The sequence below is a fragment of the Epinephelus lanceolatus genome, chromosome 3, assembly GCF_041903045.1.
Source record: "Epinephelus lanceolatus isolate andai-2023 chromosome 3, ASM4190304v1, whole genome shotgun sequence".
In the NCBI taxonomy this organism is placed as follows: Eukaryota; Metazoa; Chordata; class Actinopteri; order Perciformes; family Serranidae; genus Epinephelus; species Epinephelus lanceolatus.
The window spans coordinates 9,869,317-9,884,269 of record NC_135736.1 but is presented as its reverse complement, the minus strand read 5'-3'; positions in this window follow the sequence as shown (position 1 = coordinate 9,884,269).

Sequence of the window (14,953 nt, the reverse complement as noted above, 5' to 3'; positions counted from 1 at the left end):
ACTGAAACTTGTCACCCAGTGCAACAGTGAGAATGTTAACATGCCCATTAATATTCCTCTGTTATTCTGAATTTGACAATATTCTGAAAGTGATACAGGCCATGTAAACAGCACACTCCATTTTTGGATTTTCCGAATTAGGCCTTTTTCTGAATTAAGTGTTTTTCGATTAAGGCATGTGGGATATGTTGGTATTATTCAGGGTAAAGGAGCGTTCTTTGGACACGTATACGCATTCAGAGTCATCTCACCTGGGGTTTTTACTGCAATTTGCATTACATGGCCCCTTGTCTGTTTACAGCCGATTCTGTGCGTTGTCATAAAGATGTTGAACACAAACCAACTCGTGACCAGTTTGCAAAGCTAGGGTGTAATGCATGCCCAAAAGAAAAGCCCACATTTCTGGTCAAAATTGAGAAACACATCTAGTATTAAACATTAGAAAAGTCTTGGATATAAACAGGTTTTTGAATATGCACAAATGTCACAACACCGACCTTTTCGAGAAGGTGGATGAAGGCATGAAGGAGCGAAGCTGTGGTTGCACGGTCCAACAAGTCCACCACCAGTAGGAAACTTTGCAAAATCCTAGTTTGATGCAAAGAAGCAAGGTTACAAGCAGCTCCAGCGGTTCCACTTGCTTACATTTTGACTTGATAAATGACATATCAGATGCACAGCTGCATGTAAACAGGAGTAATAGTGGAGTATTCATTTTCTTGACGATGCAAACAGCTTAGTGGGAATATTGCCTTTTTGGAATGAGAGTAAAAACCTGACTATATTGTGTGTGTACATGTAACCAGTGTTGCTATATGTTTTTGATGGTGTTTCTAATAACATTAACAATGGCTTTGTTCCATTCAGGTATCCCAGTAAGGCATGACAGTGTGACCAGCATGCACAATACCAGGACCCTGAAAGTGAAGCAGCTGTATTTTTATTCAGCCATCATTAACTTTTACTATTTACATCTGGGCTTTTCCTGCTGTGATGTATCAACAAGGCCAACGGAGATCTACGGAGAGGAGCGGTATTATACACGAAATCAGGTTTTGACTACAAAGGCAATACTTGTTAGTAGGATCAATTTATTGTTGGTTTTGGTCTTTTCGGGGATTAGTTGACAGTATGGAACTAACCTTGTCCTTTATCTGCTCTGTATCTTCAAGGATTATTTGTGAGGGAATTCAGTATTTCTTGGAAGTTATTGTGCTTTTAACATTTAACGCATTAGTGCCTTATGTGTTTCCTTAATGATGTAACATCACTGTGAAGTCATTTTATCCTTTGATAAACCTAAAAGTTGCGGTGCCTCTAATAGTAAAATGGCAGTTGCACTGTGCTGGGAGTTTGTTGCTCTAATAATGACAGTATTCTGCAGAATTCAGACACCATCATTATGGGTTCAGCCCATGAGTAAGACAACCCGTTGTGTTATGATTGTCATAGAAACCGTTTTATAAACTGCACTTTGGCTTTATTTGTGCGACCCCCTACTATCGCTACCACCACCACTCCCAGCCCCCTGCCGAGTTGGACTCTAAAAGCTGTAAATATGCACCTTTTTATCAGAATGTATTAATGAAATATGGAAGCATTCGGTGCATTTGAATTGTTTTTCATAATGTTTTTGCAAATTGAAGCTTAGAAATACACCTTAGGTGCTTCTCAGTATGAGGCATGTATTTTGATCTGTTGTGCCACTCAAATTGTTGTATTATTCTGGCTAAAATGCAATGAAAATTGTACTTCAGAGTGGTGGCAAAAGGGAAAACTAATCTTGTAATATACCTGTAATTCTGGACAACTTAATCAGCGTAACTAAAACAACACTGATTCAAATGTAGAAATCAACCAAAAAAAAAAAGCAAGAAGAAATTGAAAATGAGGCGCAAGCAGTGAAAAGAGCAGAGAAAGAATACATCAAACATTGCCTGTTTGCAGTTGTTCATTGTCTTATGTTTTTGCACACTCCCAGCTGGCAAAAATGATGTGCTGCTGAAGTCCCCATGAAAAAATCAAAAAAACATTAGCATCATAAAGCAATGCTTGACACATACGTTTTCTGTTTCTCTTTGGGAATGATGGTCAACAATTCTGAGGCAAACACTGTGGCTCTGCTAATTGTTTTTCATGCCGTAAGGAATAGATTAGGACCGACTGGTGACAGACTGTAGGCGGACAATGCTAGCCTGGAACCAGCACCACGGAGCGCTCGTTTTTGTTTTCACCCACATTAGTCACATGGGTAAGGCATCAATATGAGTGAATGGGGATTGGTGAAGCTGAGTCAGGCTTGTGGATTGTTCATGTTGAATTCTGTGTTTTTATACATGTGTGAACCAATTATTTTTCATAGCAGGGCCACTTCTGCTTCACAACTCCTTGAAAAATCTAGTTAGTGTAACATGGCATTATTAGAAAAAGTGGGCCTCCATTCACTTAATAAAGTGACACTTGAAAGCCTGACAGCACAGTGCTGTGACTTTCTTATTTCTAACTTTAGGAGAGTTGTTCATGAATATAAATCAAGACTTAACTATAAAACACTTGGGAAAAATATATGAAAATCCATTTAGAAATTTTGTGGTAAGCAGATGTTGTTTTGAAGACTTTGTTTGTGAGCTGCACTGTACTGCGGACAACCGTTATTAAAGATGCAATGAGAGAATAGAGAATGGGATGCAGAAGAGAAAGTTACAAACAGACCGTGTACACTAACAAGTGCGCACACTTTCTTGTCTGCACACACACACACACACACACACAAACATCAGTAGAGACGATGCTTTTGAAGGGCTTAATAGTGGAGATTATCATGACACACACACATATAATGTGTGGGCCCACATTACAGGCCTGCTCCTCAGGAGTTGGCCCTTCTATGACATTTAGAAAGGGCAAGCAGAGCATCACTCACACACACAGACACACACATACAGCTTTGACCTCCACACCATCAGGTGTCAGCATAGCACCCCCATACAGAAGCTCAATACTCAGATTAACATCAGGAACCGGGATTAGCTTGCCCCTGCAGGTTTTGGACAGCACACACTCATCTCACCTGGCTGTCCTGTAGCGCTCTGGTGCCACCCACGCAACCACACAGCACAGTAACACATAGAGCATCTGGTAGTAACACACACAACCCAGTTGCTAGAAAAAATGCATGCATTTTACGCTTCTGCAAACCACAGATATTTTATATTTGTACAATATTTTGTGTTGGGTACGTGGAAGCTTTACATTTCTCAACAACACTGTGGTGAAGGTGAGGTTAGATTATCACAAAAAGTGTGTGGTTATGGCTAAGAAAAATCACAACACAAATGATTGATGGCACCAAAGCCGCTGGAAAAGCTGGGATGGGTCGGTGAAAAACACCCAAGTTCGGTGGCTCAAACCCTGCTGGGGGTCATGCCACATGTCAGTGAAAAACACCAAGGGATGTAGGCTCAAATGCTGCTGGGAAATGCAGCAATGTGTTAGTGAAAAACACTCACATTTGGCACAAAAGCAGCTGGAAAAGCAGGGAGGGGTTGATGAAAAACACCCAGGTTCAGTGACTCAAATGCTGCTGGGAAATGTCGTGATGTGACAGGTGAAAAACACCCCAAATCATGTACTCAAAAGCTGCTGGAAAAGCAGTGATGGTTTTGTGAAAAACACCCAAGTTTGGTGGCGTAGATGCTGCTGGGAAACACCTTGGTGTGTCAGTAGGAAACACCTACATTTGGTGGCACATAAGCTGCTGGAAAAACAGGGACATGTTGGTGAAAAACACCAAAGTTTGGTGGCTCAAACACTGCTGAGAAACGCTGTTATGTGTTGTGAAAAACACCCATGCCTAGTGGCACAAAAGCTGCTGGAAAAGCAGGGATGGGTTAATGAAAACCATACAAGTTTAGTGGCTCATACGATGCCAGGAAATGTCACCATGTGTTGGTGAAAAACACTGACATTTGGAGGCTCAGACGCTGCTGGGAAACATTGCCATGTGTCAGTAAAAATCACTCAGGTTCAGTGTCACGTCACTGGTGGAAATGTGTCAAAGGGTCACCAAAAGACAACTGGTGTTGTTTGTTCATCTCAAACAGTGATCTGCAGTGGTGTGCAGCTTGGCAGCCGTCTCACCTGGTGTCACGTTGCCATTGCCTCCCCACCTCCTGATGACAAAATCGGCTCCTCTTGTACTGCGTCGTTAAAAAAGTTAATATTCTGTGATAGAAATGTAACATATCTGTGGTTTGTAGAAATGTACAATGTGCACATTTTCTCCTGGCAACCTGGCTGACACATAGAGATGCACGTGCAAATGCATGGAGAGGTTGAGATTTATTGTTTGACATTTACAGATGAAGGCTGACATCAGGGATTAAAGCTAAGGGAATGAGTATAGTCACTCAGGGTCCTCACAAGCATGGTAATATAGATGTTTGTGTGTGTTTTAGAGGAAAACAGTGGGAAAAGGGCCCTTACTTTAACCCTTACTGTATATTCATGAAAATCCCCCTTCTCCAGTTACATAAACAGCAGAATAATGCATTTTTGCTGTTTGTCATTTCACATTCACAAGCATATAAGATTCATTCTGGGACATTATTTCTGCTACAAAGTACAGAATAGTTGAAAAACTGCCTCGGCAACAAAACTCTGCCCCATCCTTGAGTGTCTGTGCTGTCTTACATAACGATGCCTCACCAGCCACCTCACAGCAAGTGAGCTTGTTCAAAATCCTTAAGAGGCGTCTCTTCCGTCTTTTAAATTGTCAGATTTAGCAAAGGATTGCCTGGCTTGACCGGCACACTTCTCACCAGTCAGTCAAAATCAGATCATTGATTTCTCTGATGCGAGGTTTGAGGAAAGGGCACACTAGAAAGTGTCTGAACAAAGCCACATACTGCTGGCCTGGTTTAGAGCGTGGCAGCATGTCAGACCTCTACGCCTCCTCCATTAGAGATGCTTTGTCCCATGATCTTCTCTATTTATTTTTAACAAGGAAATCTGGATGCTTCTGCAGCCGCGGTGTGCTTTTCATTCGGGGAGGTTAGCAGATGAGCTACAGCCTTGAGACTGGGGTCAATACAGCAGGTTTGGCTGTTTTTCATCTTCTCTGTCTGTCTGAGAGGCTGCAGCTCCACTGGTTTGATGAGTCACTCGCCAGGCTGCAGCAGAAAATAACGCTGTTCTACTGCCACCTTGTGCTCACTGTAATTGAACAACTCCAGAATCACTCTACACAAAATTATCTCATTGCTGGAAAAGCATTTGACAGTAGCACTTTTTTGAAAGGTGAAAACATTTGCTTTCACAAGGCGCCTCTGTAAAACAGACTTTAATTAATATTATGCAGAGAAATGAATTCAAATCATTTGTGTACAAAATTAATACCTAGTACCTTGAATCTATTTGAATACTAAATGTTAAATATAGGTAACCCAGAATTACTGTATTGAGATAGATATTGTAATGGAGTGAACACCATGTGGCCAAAAGTATAAGGACATATACCTTTGTGTAATTTTGGTTTAAGGCTATTTTTCAGGGTTGAAGCTTTAAAGCTACAGTTCGTAATTTTTATAACTGTGTGTCATATTCGCTGAAACTGTCACTATATTATGAGAGAAGTACATGATATAATGCCCTTCCTCCTTGTCCTACTGCTTCAATAGCGTTTGCTAGAATTTATCGCCCACGCAGTCAGCAACAACCAATCACAGCCGATAAGGCTCTACCACAACAGTCAATCGTGTCAATCACTGCTCGTGAAATGCGATCAAGCTGTCATACTAGGCAGTACTGATCAAACATGAATCAAGGTTTTACGCCATTGCCTAGTTCTTGCCAAAAATGTTTTAATAAACATATATTAGTGTACCGTTTAGCTGTAAATGAGAGAGTTTGTGAATTGGCTGCCATGTTGGAAATAGTCAACCAAAGTACCAAGCAGCTCCCACCAGCTAAACAGTACACCAAAATATGCTTCTGAAAACGTGAGGTGAGAAATAGGCAATGCGGTAATAGAATCTTATTTCATAGTTGATAAGTGCTGCCCAGTTTGACAGTTTGACCTCAGTTCACGAGTAGTGACTGACGTGATTTACAGCTGTGTTACTTCCTGTTTCAACTTGACAGTGCCCCCATGCACACAGCTAGGTCCACAAAAAAATGATTCAGAGTCTGGATGGGAAAAACCTGACTGGTCTGCACACAAACTCCATCTGACACCTTTGAGATGAAGTGGAATGCCTACTGCGAGCGGGGCCTTATCGCCCACCATCACTGCCTGACTTCACTAATGCTCTTGTGGCTGAATGGGAGCAAATCCTTGCAGCCAGGTTCCAAAATCTTGTGGGAAGCTGAAGCTTGAAACCAGAAAAGTTAAGACTATTATAGCTGCAGATAAATGCTCTTGATTTGGGGATGATATGGATGTCTCTGTGTCCATAAACTTTGGCTACAGAGTGTACTTTAAGATGCACAACCTGGAAGCCTAGGCAGAGGGGATGCTGCAAATCTCCTTCAGCTTTATGCCCTGGGTACATCTGCTGCATTTTTTCCTGTTTAACAAAATTTATAGTGGCCCTATTCGCTCTAAAAAATGATTCATGGGGTTAGTGGATAACACTTTAAATTAAGTTTGTTAAATTAATGTGTTTTAGTCAATTGACAACTTATTTTAAAAAGTTGGTCAAAATCAAAAACATTTTTTGACATTTTTGAGTAGGACGGAATTAAAATAAGTACGTTAGAATACCTTAAACAAAATTATTTGACTACTTAATATCACCCCAACTGTACTGAGTTGGTTCAACTTAATTAAATCATGTAGGTTGTACTAAAGTAATTGGGTTTGGCAGATTATAAAAGGCTCATAAGATTTACCCAATAATTCCAGATTCTTAATTCTTACCTTCATTTCTTTAAGATGAACGAGTGGATTCTTTTTTAGAGTATAACAAGTAAACAAATATGTCACAGTCCTCGCTCATATTTTGGCAGCCTTTGCATTTCTAAAAGCTGTAAAACCTATGTCCCTAACATACTCTCAAACACTCCAGGGTACAGATTGCATACACCTACACACAACGCACTGTAGTACACCGAGTTCCACTGTGCTGTACCTGCCTCTTCTTTCTTTGGTTTTAGGTCCAACAGCAGTTTGACCCAGACACCTGAGAATACAGCAAAGACAAATGTGAGAACAAGACAGAGCGAAAGTTAAGGGAAAGGAGAGAGAAATAGTGTGTGCGTGTGTGTGTGTGTGTGTGTGTGTGTGTGTGTGCGTGTGCGTGTGGGTGTGTTTGTGGGTGGACTTTCTTGTGTGTACATGAGGTACTTTCAATTCAGAAGCTGTGACATCAAACTGTCAGTGAAGCCCAGAAGTGCTGACAGGTAGTACACGCACACACACACCTACCTACACACACACACACACACACACACACACTCTCTCTCTCTCTCTCTCTCTCTCTCTCTCTCTCACATACTGTTGTAATTGAAAGCTGTCACTTTGAGATTTTCTCCTCCACAGGGATTTGCACTGGTTGGCTGCAGCTGCAGGATTTCACTCGTCTCTTCTCTTTGATATTACTCCTCACCTCTAGATTACAGTCCTGACTCTCTCTCTCTCTTACTGTAGTACATGATACACCGACTCCCACTCATTCCTCTCACACACAAACCTGCTAATAAATGACCGTCTCACACAGTTTTAGCTGTGAAAAACAACAACACACTAAACATCTGTAGATGAATAAAGAAAACACGGTGGCTCCTGAAAATGAATCTGATTCAGTTGGGTGACAGCATCAGTCTAATTGGCCACGGTTACACCTTGACTCGCCCAGGTAGTTGTGGCTTGAAAGTGACTGCAGTTCAAGTAATGGTAAAGCCGAGCCGTCCGGAGCAGAATAATTTGTTTGTCACTTCACAAGTCTCGCTATTCTCTGATGTCGAAATCTTCTCTTTCACTCCTCTATTCTCTCTCTACTATGACTAAACAGTGTAATTCATTCATTATGGATTAGGCCCTAAATTAGGTTAGCACATATTTAATCATTCATGTGGGCTCACTTCTTTGACTGGCCTGCTGAATCATTAATTAGGAGTTTTGGAGATGCTAATTTGTTCTATGATCCGCATGAGCATCTGAAAGTTGGATGAACTGCTGCCTGTTTTTATGTCCTGCTCTGTACCTGCACATAAAGAGTTTTCTGCAATATTTATTATCCGAGGACTGAGCATAAATTTTGGAATAATAGGCCAGACCAAGGACTTGGGTCCACTCACCCACACCACACAAACCCACCAGAGGTCATACTTTTTTTAATATCGACATCATGCTTTTGATATTAAGGCACGGGAACAGATGGAGGATGCGAGATAAGATGAGTTTGGATGAGAATATCCAACTAATGTGCACAAATGTGCACACACACTCCTATTCAAATTTTCATATCCCTACAGAGTAGCTAATAATACACTTTATGTGCTACAGTGTGTTTATGCAGTGTGTAAAAAAAAGAAAACTCTAGCAAGGCTTTTAAAACGGAGAATACAATACACATCAAAAGTAATCAGAGAGCTGCTGCACCAGGCTGCTTACTTTACATGCTAACGTCCTATAAGAAATGCATGGGCAGTGCATGACCTAGCTCGTTCAGTGTATTGGGCAAGCTTCCCTGGTGCCTTATTATTGTCATTATTATTACTAGCAGTAGCAGTAGTATTGTTTAATTTTTCAGAATGAAAAAAAATAGAGTATAAAAGAGGGGGGGATGATTTTGATTAGGGTTATTCGTGATTATGCCTGAGAGATAAGCAGACAGCTGACAATTTGGAGGAAGTGAAGCATCTCTTCAGTTTGGGGCATTTTCTCACTGTGGGTTGTGAGAACCAGTTCAGAGTTTAGGCAGTATCTGTTTGTCTGATGTCTGAAAACATAAATAACTACAAACTGTGAATTTGTTAGCTTTTCGCCTTTTTGCAGAATTCTGTTTTGTTATTACCTCTTGCTGAGTCGTCACACACCATATTTCAGGGTTGTGTATTCATAAGCCAGCAGACTGCTGAACAACTGGTGGGATGTGAAAGTTAATCATTTTACTTCCACAGTGACTGTATTGTATGCATTTGTAAAAGTGTCCTTCGCATTTCTGAAGGCCCTAATAATCATTTTTCTGAAAGAGCTTTTATCTATAAACAACGAGGTCCTTCAACGCACTATCAACACATTATTTTCAGCTAGGGTTACTGGTATTTCACTTTTTTCTGTGTTTCTGTCATTGACTTGAAATGGGCGGGGCTCTGTGGAAAGAATATTGTTATATACTTCCCTGGACCAATCAGAATAGAGTGCTGCAGGGATGATGTTTTGTTGTAGGATGAGGCAGAGGTTAGGGTTAGAGTTGCCCTACTTCCCTTGATACAAGCCAATGGAATTTTTCAATTGGATTTTGGATTATTGCCAAATATCAGCTCTGTGGCAAACAAAAGTTTACAATACTTTCATTTTGTTCAGTAAGATCATCTTCACAGATTAACACCACTTTTATGATTTTTTAAGCATAAATGCAATCACCAGACGTAAAAAGATAACATAAGGTTACACACAAACTACATAATATGACCTCAGCATCACCACCACAACGAGGCTGTAAAGCCATATTTGGCTAATGACGTTTTGTGGTCTCATTTAGCCTTTTTAAAGACACCTAAAAGCTTCAAAATTCACGAGTGGGGTATTTACTGACGTAGTTAATACTGTAGAGCAAAAAGTGAAAGTCTTGATAGCTTGTGTTAACGGCAGACCATATTTAAGGCATCTTACCAATAACCCATTTAAAAAAAAACCAAAAAAAAAACCAAAACACTGGCTTCAAGACAAACAGAAATATGCTAACTCATTACCTGGTTTTAATACTCATTTCTGCACTTCTCTATTTAGTAAAATGATCAGAATCTCCCGGGGATAAATTTTGAGGGGTTGTTTCTGATGACATCACACTCACAAGAGAAATACTTAAAGGGACAGTTCACGCCAAAATGAAAAATACAAAATATATATTTTTCCTCTTACCTGTAGTGCTATTTATCAATCTAGATTATTTCCGTGTGAGTTGCCGAGTGTTTGAGATTATCGGCAATAGAGACAGAGCGCAACGCGTCATAATCTGAAAGCCAGGCCCCCAAAGGGGAAACAAGGCTCACTTTCCCCTCCGCTTCTTTGCTCGTTCGCTGTCATTCTGCCTCTGCAGCCCTGCCTTCAAGTCTCCACGACTGAATTGCTAGCTAAAATTATTAGCTATAGCTAGCTAATAATTAGCTAATAATAAGATGGCAAAGGATTATTTTAGCACGCTATGCCTACCAGAGAGGCAACAGTATATTGATAAGCATAATATTGCTGGTCTACCTCAGTGTCCCTTCTCCTTACCTTGCTCGTCTTGGAAAAAAACATGATGTGGAGATTCTTTTTTAAGAAGATGAGCATTTTGGCATGCTCAGCCATCAGTCTGCTCCTACTGCCAGCACACCTTGTTGTTTTGCCTCTACATGCAAGTGCTAGAGCGGACCGCTGGAATGGACTGCTTGAATCGTGGAGCGCTGGGCACAATTATAACAGAAGTTGCATTCATACTGTCAATGCTTTAGCTTAACATACATAAATACAGTTAACTGTTACTCTAAAAAATACATTTGGAGGGTTTGAAAAAGTGTTTGCTGCACACATAGACATACCTCGCTTCCCCTTTGGGGGCGCGGCTTTCAGATTATGACGCCTTGTGCTCTGTCTCTATACAGATGTCTGCTGTCTCTCCAATAAAATTGAACTAGAAGGCATCTGGCCTGTGGTGCTCATAGTGCAATTTCTTTGGACCGAACAACACCTGCCAACTGTATCACTGCACAGAAAAAAGCTTGTATCTACTGCTAGCTCACCAAGTACTTAGAGCTAGCTAACATTACAGCTCAGCCAAGGAGAACGCCATTAATATTTACATGTCACACTGTCACAAGCCCAAACCTCTCATCAATGAGTAGACGCACGCTCCCTTCTGCGCAGTGATACGGTTGGCAGGTGTAGTGCGGTTGAAAAAAAATAGTTCCTACATGAAACTGCTCACAACAACGTTTGTGGATTACTTTGAGTAACTGTGTCAGGATTTTTTATAAAGAGACATTGCTGTTGAGTTTTTCAAATGTATATCTCTTCTTTTTTGGTGCTTTGAGGAAAACAAGCTGAGTGCCATTTAGTTCCATTATATATGAGACAAGGCAGACATCTCTGTGGCCGATATCTCCGACACTTTAATGTGACAGTTCACGAACAATGACAGACCATCAACAACACTAATGCACTCCCCCTCACACAGCAATTGAATTCACAAAGAAAACACTCTTACAGAACGTTCAAGCCAATCGCACCAAGAAGGAAAGCTGTGAAATACTTCTTTGTATTAATATCTAAGGAGCTTTCACATTGAAACAAGTCACTGCATAATGCTTGAATAACATGAGGCAGCATCTTTTATGTTAAATCCCTTGCCAATTAATCTATGCGTGAAAGCTTATGCATGTGCAGGGCTTGATAACTCATTTGGGGAAAATGCCCTCTGTTCCCCGTCTTACAGTTTCAGCTGAACGCCACGGTCCAGCTCTACTGTATCTTATATTCCACGCTCTGCTGCTCCTGGGTGCTTAGCTCTCTATTTGCTTTGGTGACCTGCTTATATTGCGGCCTTATCTCATCTCTTCTCTCACTTGATTACCCAGTGGTGGGGTTGTCTTCCCTCTTCAGTCAGCAAAGTCCAGCTCCAGTTGGATGAACTGATGTCCTCAGTTTCATGTAGTGTGGGCATTATAGCCTTTTTTAAACTTTCACCAACTCCAGCCTCCCATATGGCATATCTTTGAATGCAGCGAGTAGTGACAAGTAAGGCTGAATCATATTTATTGATCAATGTACAGAATAGATTATAGCCTCAGCCACGGCCAAAGTTGCACTATAGGCACATAATGATAGTCAATTCCTTTAGGGGGTGGAATTTTTCTTTGAAAGGACGCCAGAGGACACTGACGGGTATAAAATATACATAGAGCTTATACTCCTGGGGCCTCACATCTGAACTCATGTAGGATTTGCCTCCATATATTAATCCCCAGAACATTACAAAGCAAAAGAAGAGCAGATGTTATGTTTGTACCTTAGTAGAGCAAACACAGATATTTTATTGCACTTTATTTAATGCTGTTTAAAGGTGCAGTGTGTAGGATTTAGGGGGATATAATGGCAGAAATGTAATATAATATAATAACTATGTTTTCATTAGCTCATTATTACCTGAAAGTAAGAAAGGTTGTGTTTCATTACCTTAGAATGAGCCATTTATATCAACATAGGGAGCGGTCCTCGTCCAGAGATCACCATGTGGCACCGTCATGTTTCTGCAGTAGCCCAGACTGGACAAACCAAACACTGGCTCCAGATAGACGCTTGTGTTTTTGTGTTTTCGTGTCAGCCATCGTCGCCTGCAGCCCATCATGGAAAAAACACTGACTTCTAAAACTGGTTTATTCTGTGTTTTTACCGGTTTAAATGACCAGGTCTGTTTGTTTTGGAGTGATAGAGATGTCTGTAGATAATCTAGCTCCTGGTAAAAACCTCCTGAACATTAATCTTAAGTTATCAGAGAAAAAAAGATGAGCATACATCAGTCTCGTCTCATTGTCTCCAACAGGCTAAACAGTATTGGAGAAACACTGGTCTGTTTGTTTAAGAGAGGAAGAGACCTCTGCACAAAATTCGGTCCACAGTAAAAACCTTCTGAACAATTAACGCCGAAGGAATTCCAACCAGGAGAAGTTTCAGCTGGTTACAATGTGCAATTTAGATGTCGCTAAATCCCCCTAAATCATACACGCTGTTCCTTCAAATATTTAATTTCCACTTTGATGCTTTCATGTTTTCTTTAATGTTTTGCCCTGTGGGCTGGAAGAAAAGTGAGCTAATTTAGTGTTAATTGTATTTCACTAACTCGGCTTCTTCTCCGGAACCTTTGTGCTCCACTGTCTCGCAGGTTGCCTCATATCGCACCTGTGCCTGGATGGTGTGTGGTGGTGTGGCTCCTACTACTGCTGTTATCATTAGTCATACTTCTACTGTTATTATACACATATGATTATTATTATCACATACATATACTATCATATTAATATAAACTTACAACATATGCTACCACATTACTGGTATTATTACTAAAATTAATGTTATTGTAAGCTAATATCATCACTGTCTGCCCTTCATCTCTCTCTCTCTGGCTCTGTCTCTGTCTATGTATCATTTTGTCATACGGATTACTGCAAATTTATTATGCTGATCTGTTCTGTACGACATCTATTGCACGTCTGTCCATCCTGGAAGAGGGATCCCTCCTCAGTTGCTCTTCGTGAGGTTTCTACTATTTTTTTTTTTTTTTTTCACATTAAAGGTTTTTTTGGGGGAATCTTTCCTTATCCGCTGTGAGGGTCCAAAGAACAGTGGGATGTCTAACCAGGCGGCTGTTAGGTTGCAACTTTAAGAGAATTTTATGGTAGGATAACCATCTCAGAAAATATTGCAGTTCCACAGCATCACAGTATTACAGAATTTTTTATTATCAGTCAGAATAATCCTTAAAAGAAATAAAAATGGAAGGGTTATTGTTGGTTGAACAAAAGTTGTATTACTGTAACTGAAACGTAATTCTGTTTTATTCATGGAAGTATAACTAAAAAGTCTCCCCTTTGAAAATAACTAAAATAGAGTGGAGATTCTTTGTCCAGTTGCATTTTTTTCTTCAATATCATAGAACTGTACATAGTATGATAACCATCAACTTTTCTATCATGGCATGCCTTGATACCAGTATATCGTTGCAACCCTAGGTAGTGGTCATTTGAGCTTGATATGGCAGCATTGTCTCTTTTAACTGTTCAGACAAGAGAAGAATAAGAGAAACGTGTCTGTGTGTGAGGGAGTGTTATCTTTTATTATTATGAAACCTTTATTTAACCAGGTAAACCCCACTGAGATTACAAAATCTCTTTTCAAGGCAACCCTTGCAAAGATAGCAAGTGTTTCAAACCACAAACATGCAAACATTAAAAATGCATAAAACAAAACACACAGTATCAGCTCACAAAGTCATATACCAAGAGAACAGACAAGAGGATACAGATCTAGCTGAGGAAGCAATTACAAACTCCAAATGAATTAGCCTCCAAAAACTTCACTACATTTTTAAATGCCCTAATTGGACTCAGCCTACCTAACTGCAAATCTGCAAGAACTCAAGGCTGCAGGGGCAGGAAAAAAATAAGACTGTTTACACATTTAAGTGCAAATGGGAATGGAGGGTGTTATCTGAGCACAAACAATATTTACTAGTTTAAGTGAGATATACCCACACCATTGGGCAGAGGCATGCATATTCAACAGATCACAATAGTCAGGAGAGGGAGGAAATGTAGCCACATTTTTTTTTTCTTGCAGATTTTTCAATATGAAGTTTCAAACTTCAAGAAACATCAAGTGAATTACGCAAATAGCCTACACCACCATTGTCACTCAAATTCATACAGTAGCACAATTAAGTCACTAGAGGGCACCCTTGTGTCATGTACTCTCTGGAGAAAACAGGCATTTGTCAGGGTTTGTGGATAATTCATGGTCAAGGGGTGTAATAATCAACCATAAACCAATAACACATGAAACTGTACTGAGCTCCTTCAAAATCTGCCCACCCTTCTATAATATCAGTCGTCATTACCATCATCATTCATTCACAGTTAACGGGTAAGGTATCATTATTTTTTCTTATTAATTTTACCATAATTAGTTTTCAATAATTGCTTCTATTTGTCGTACCATACTGGTGCGATATAATGCAAACTATTTGTTGTC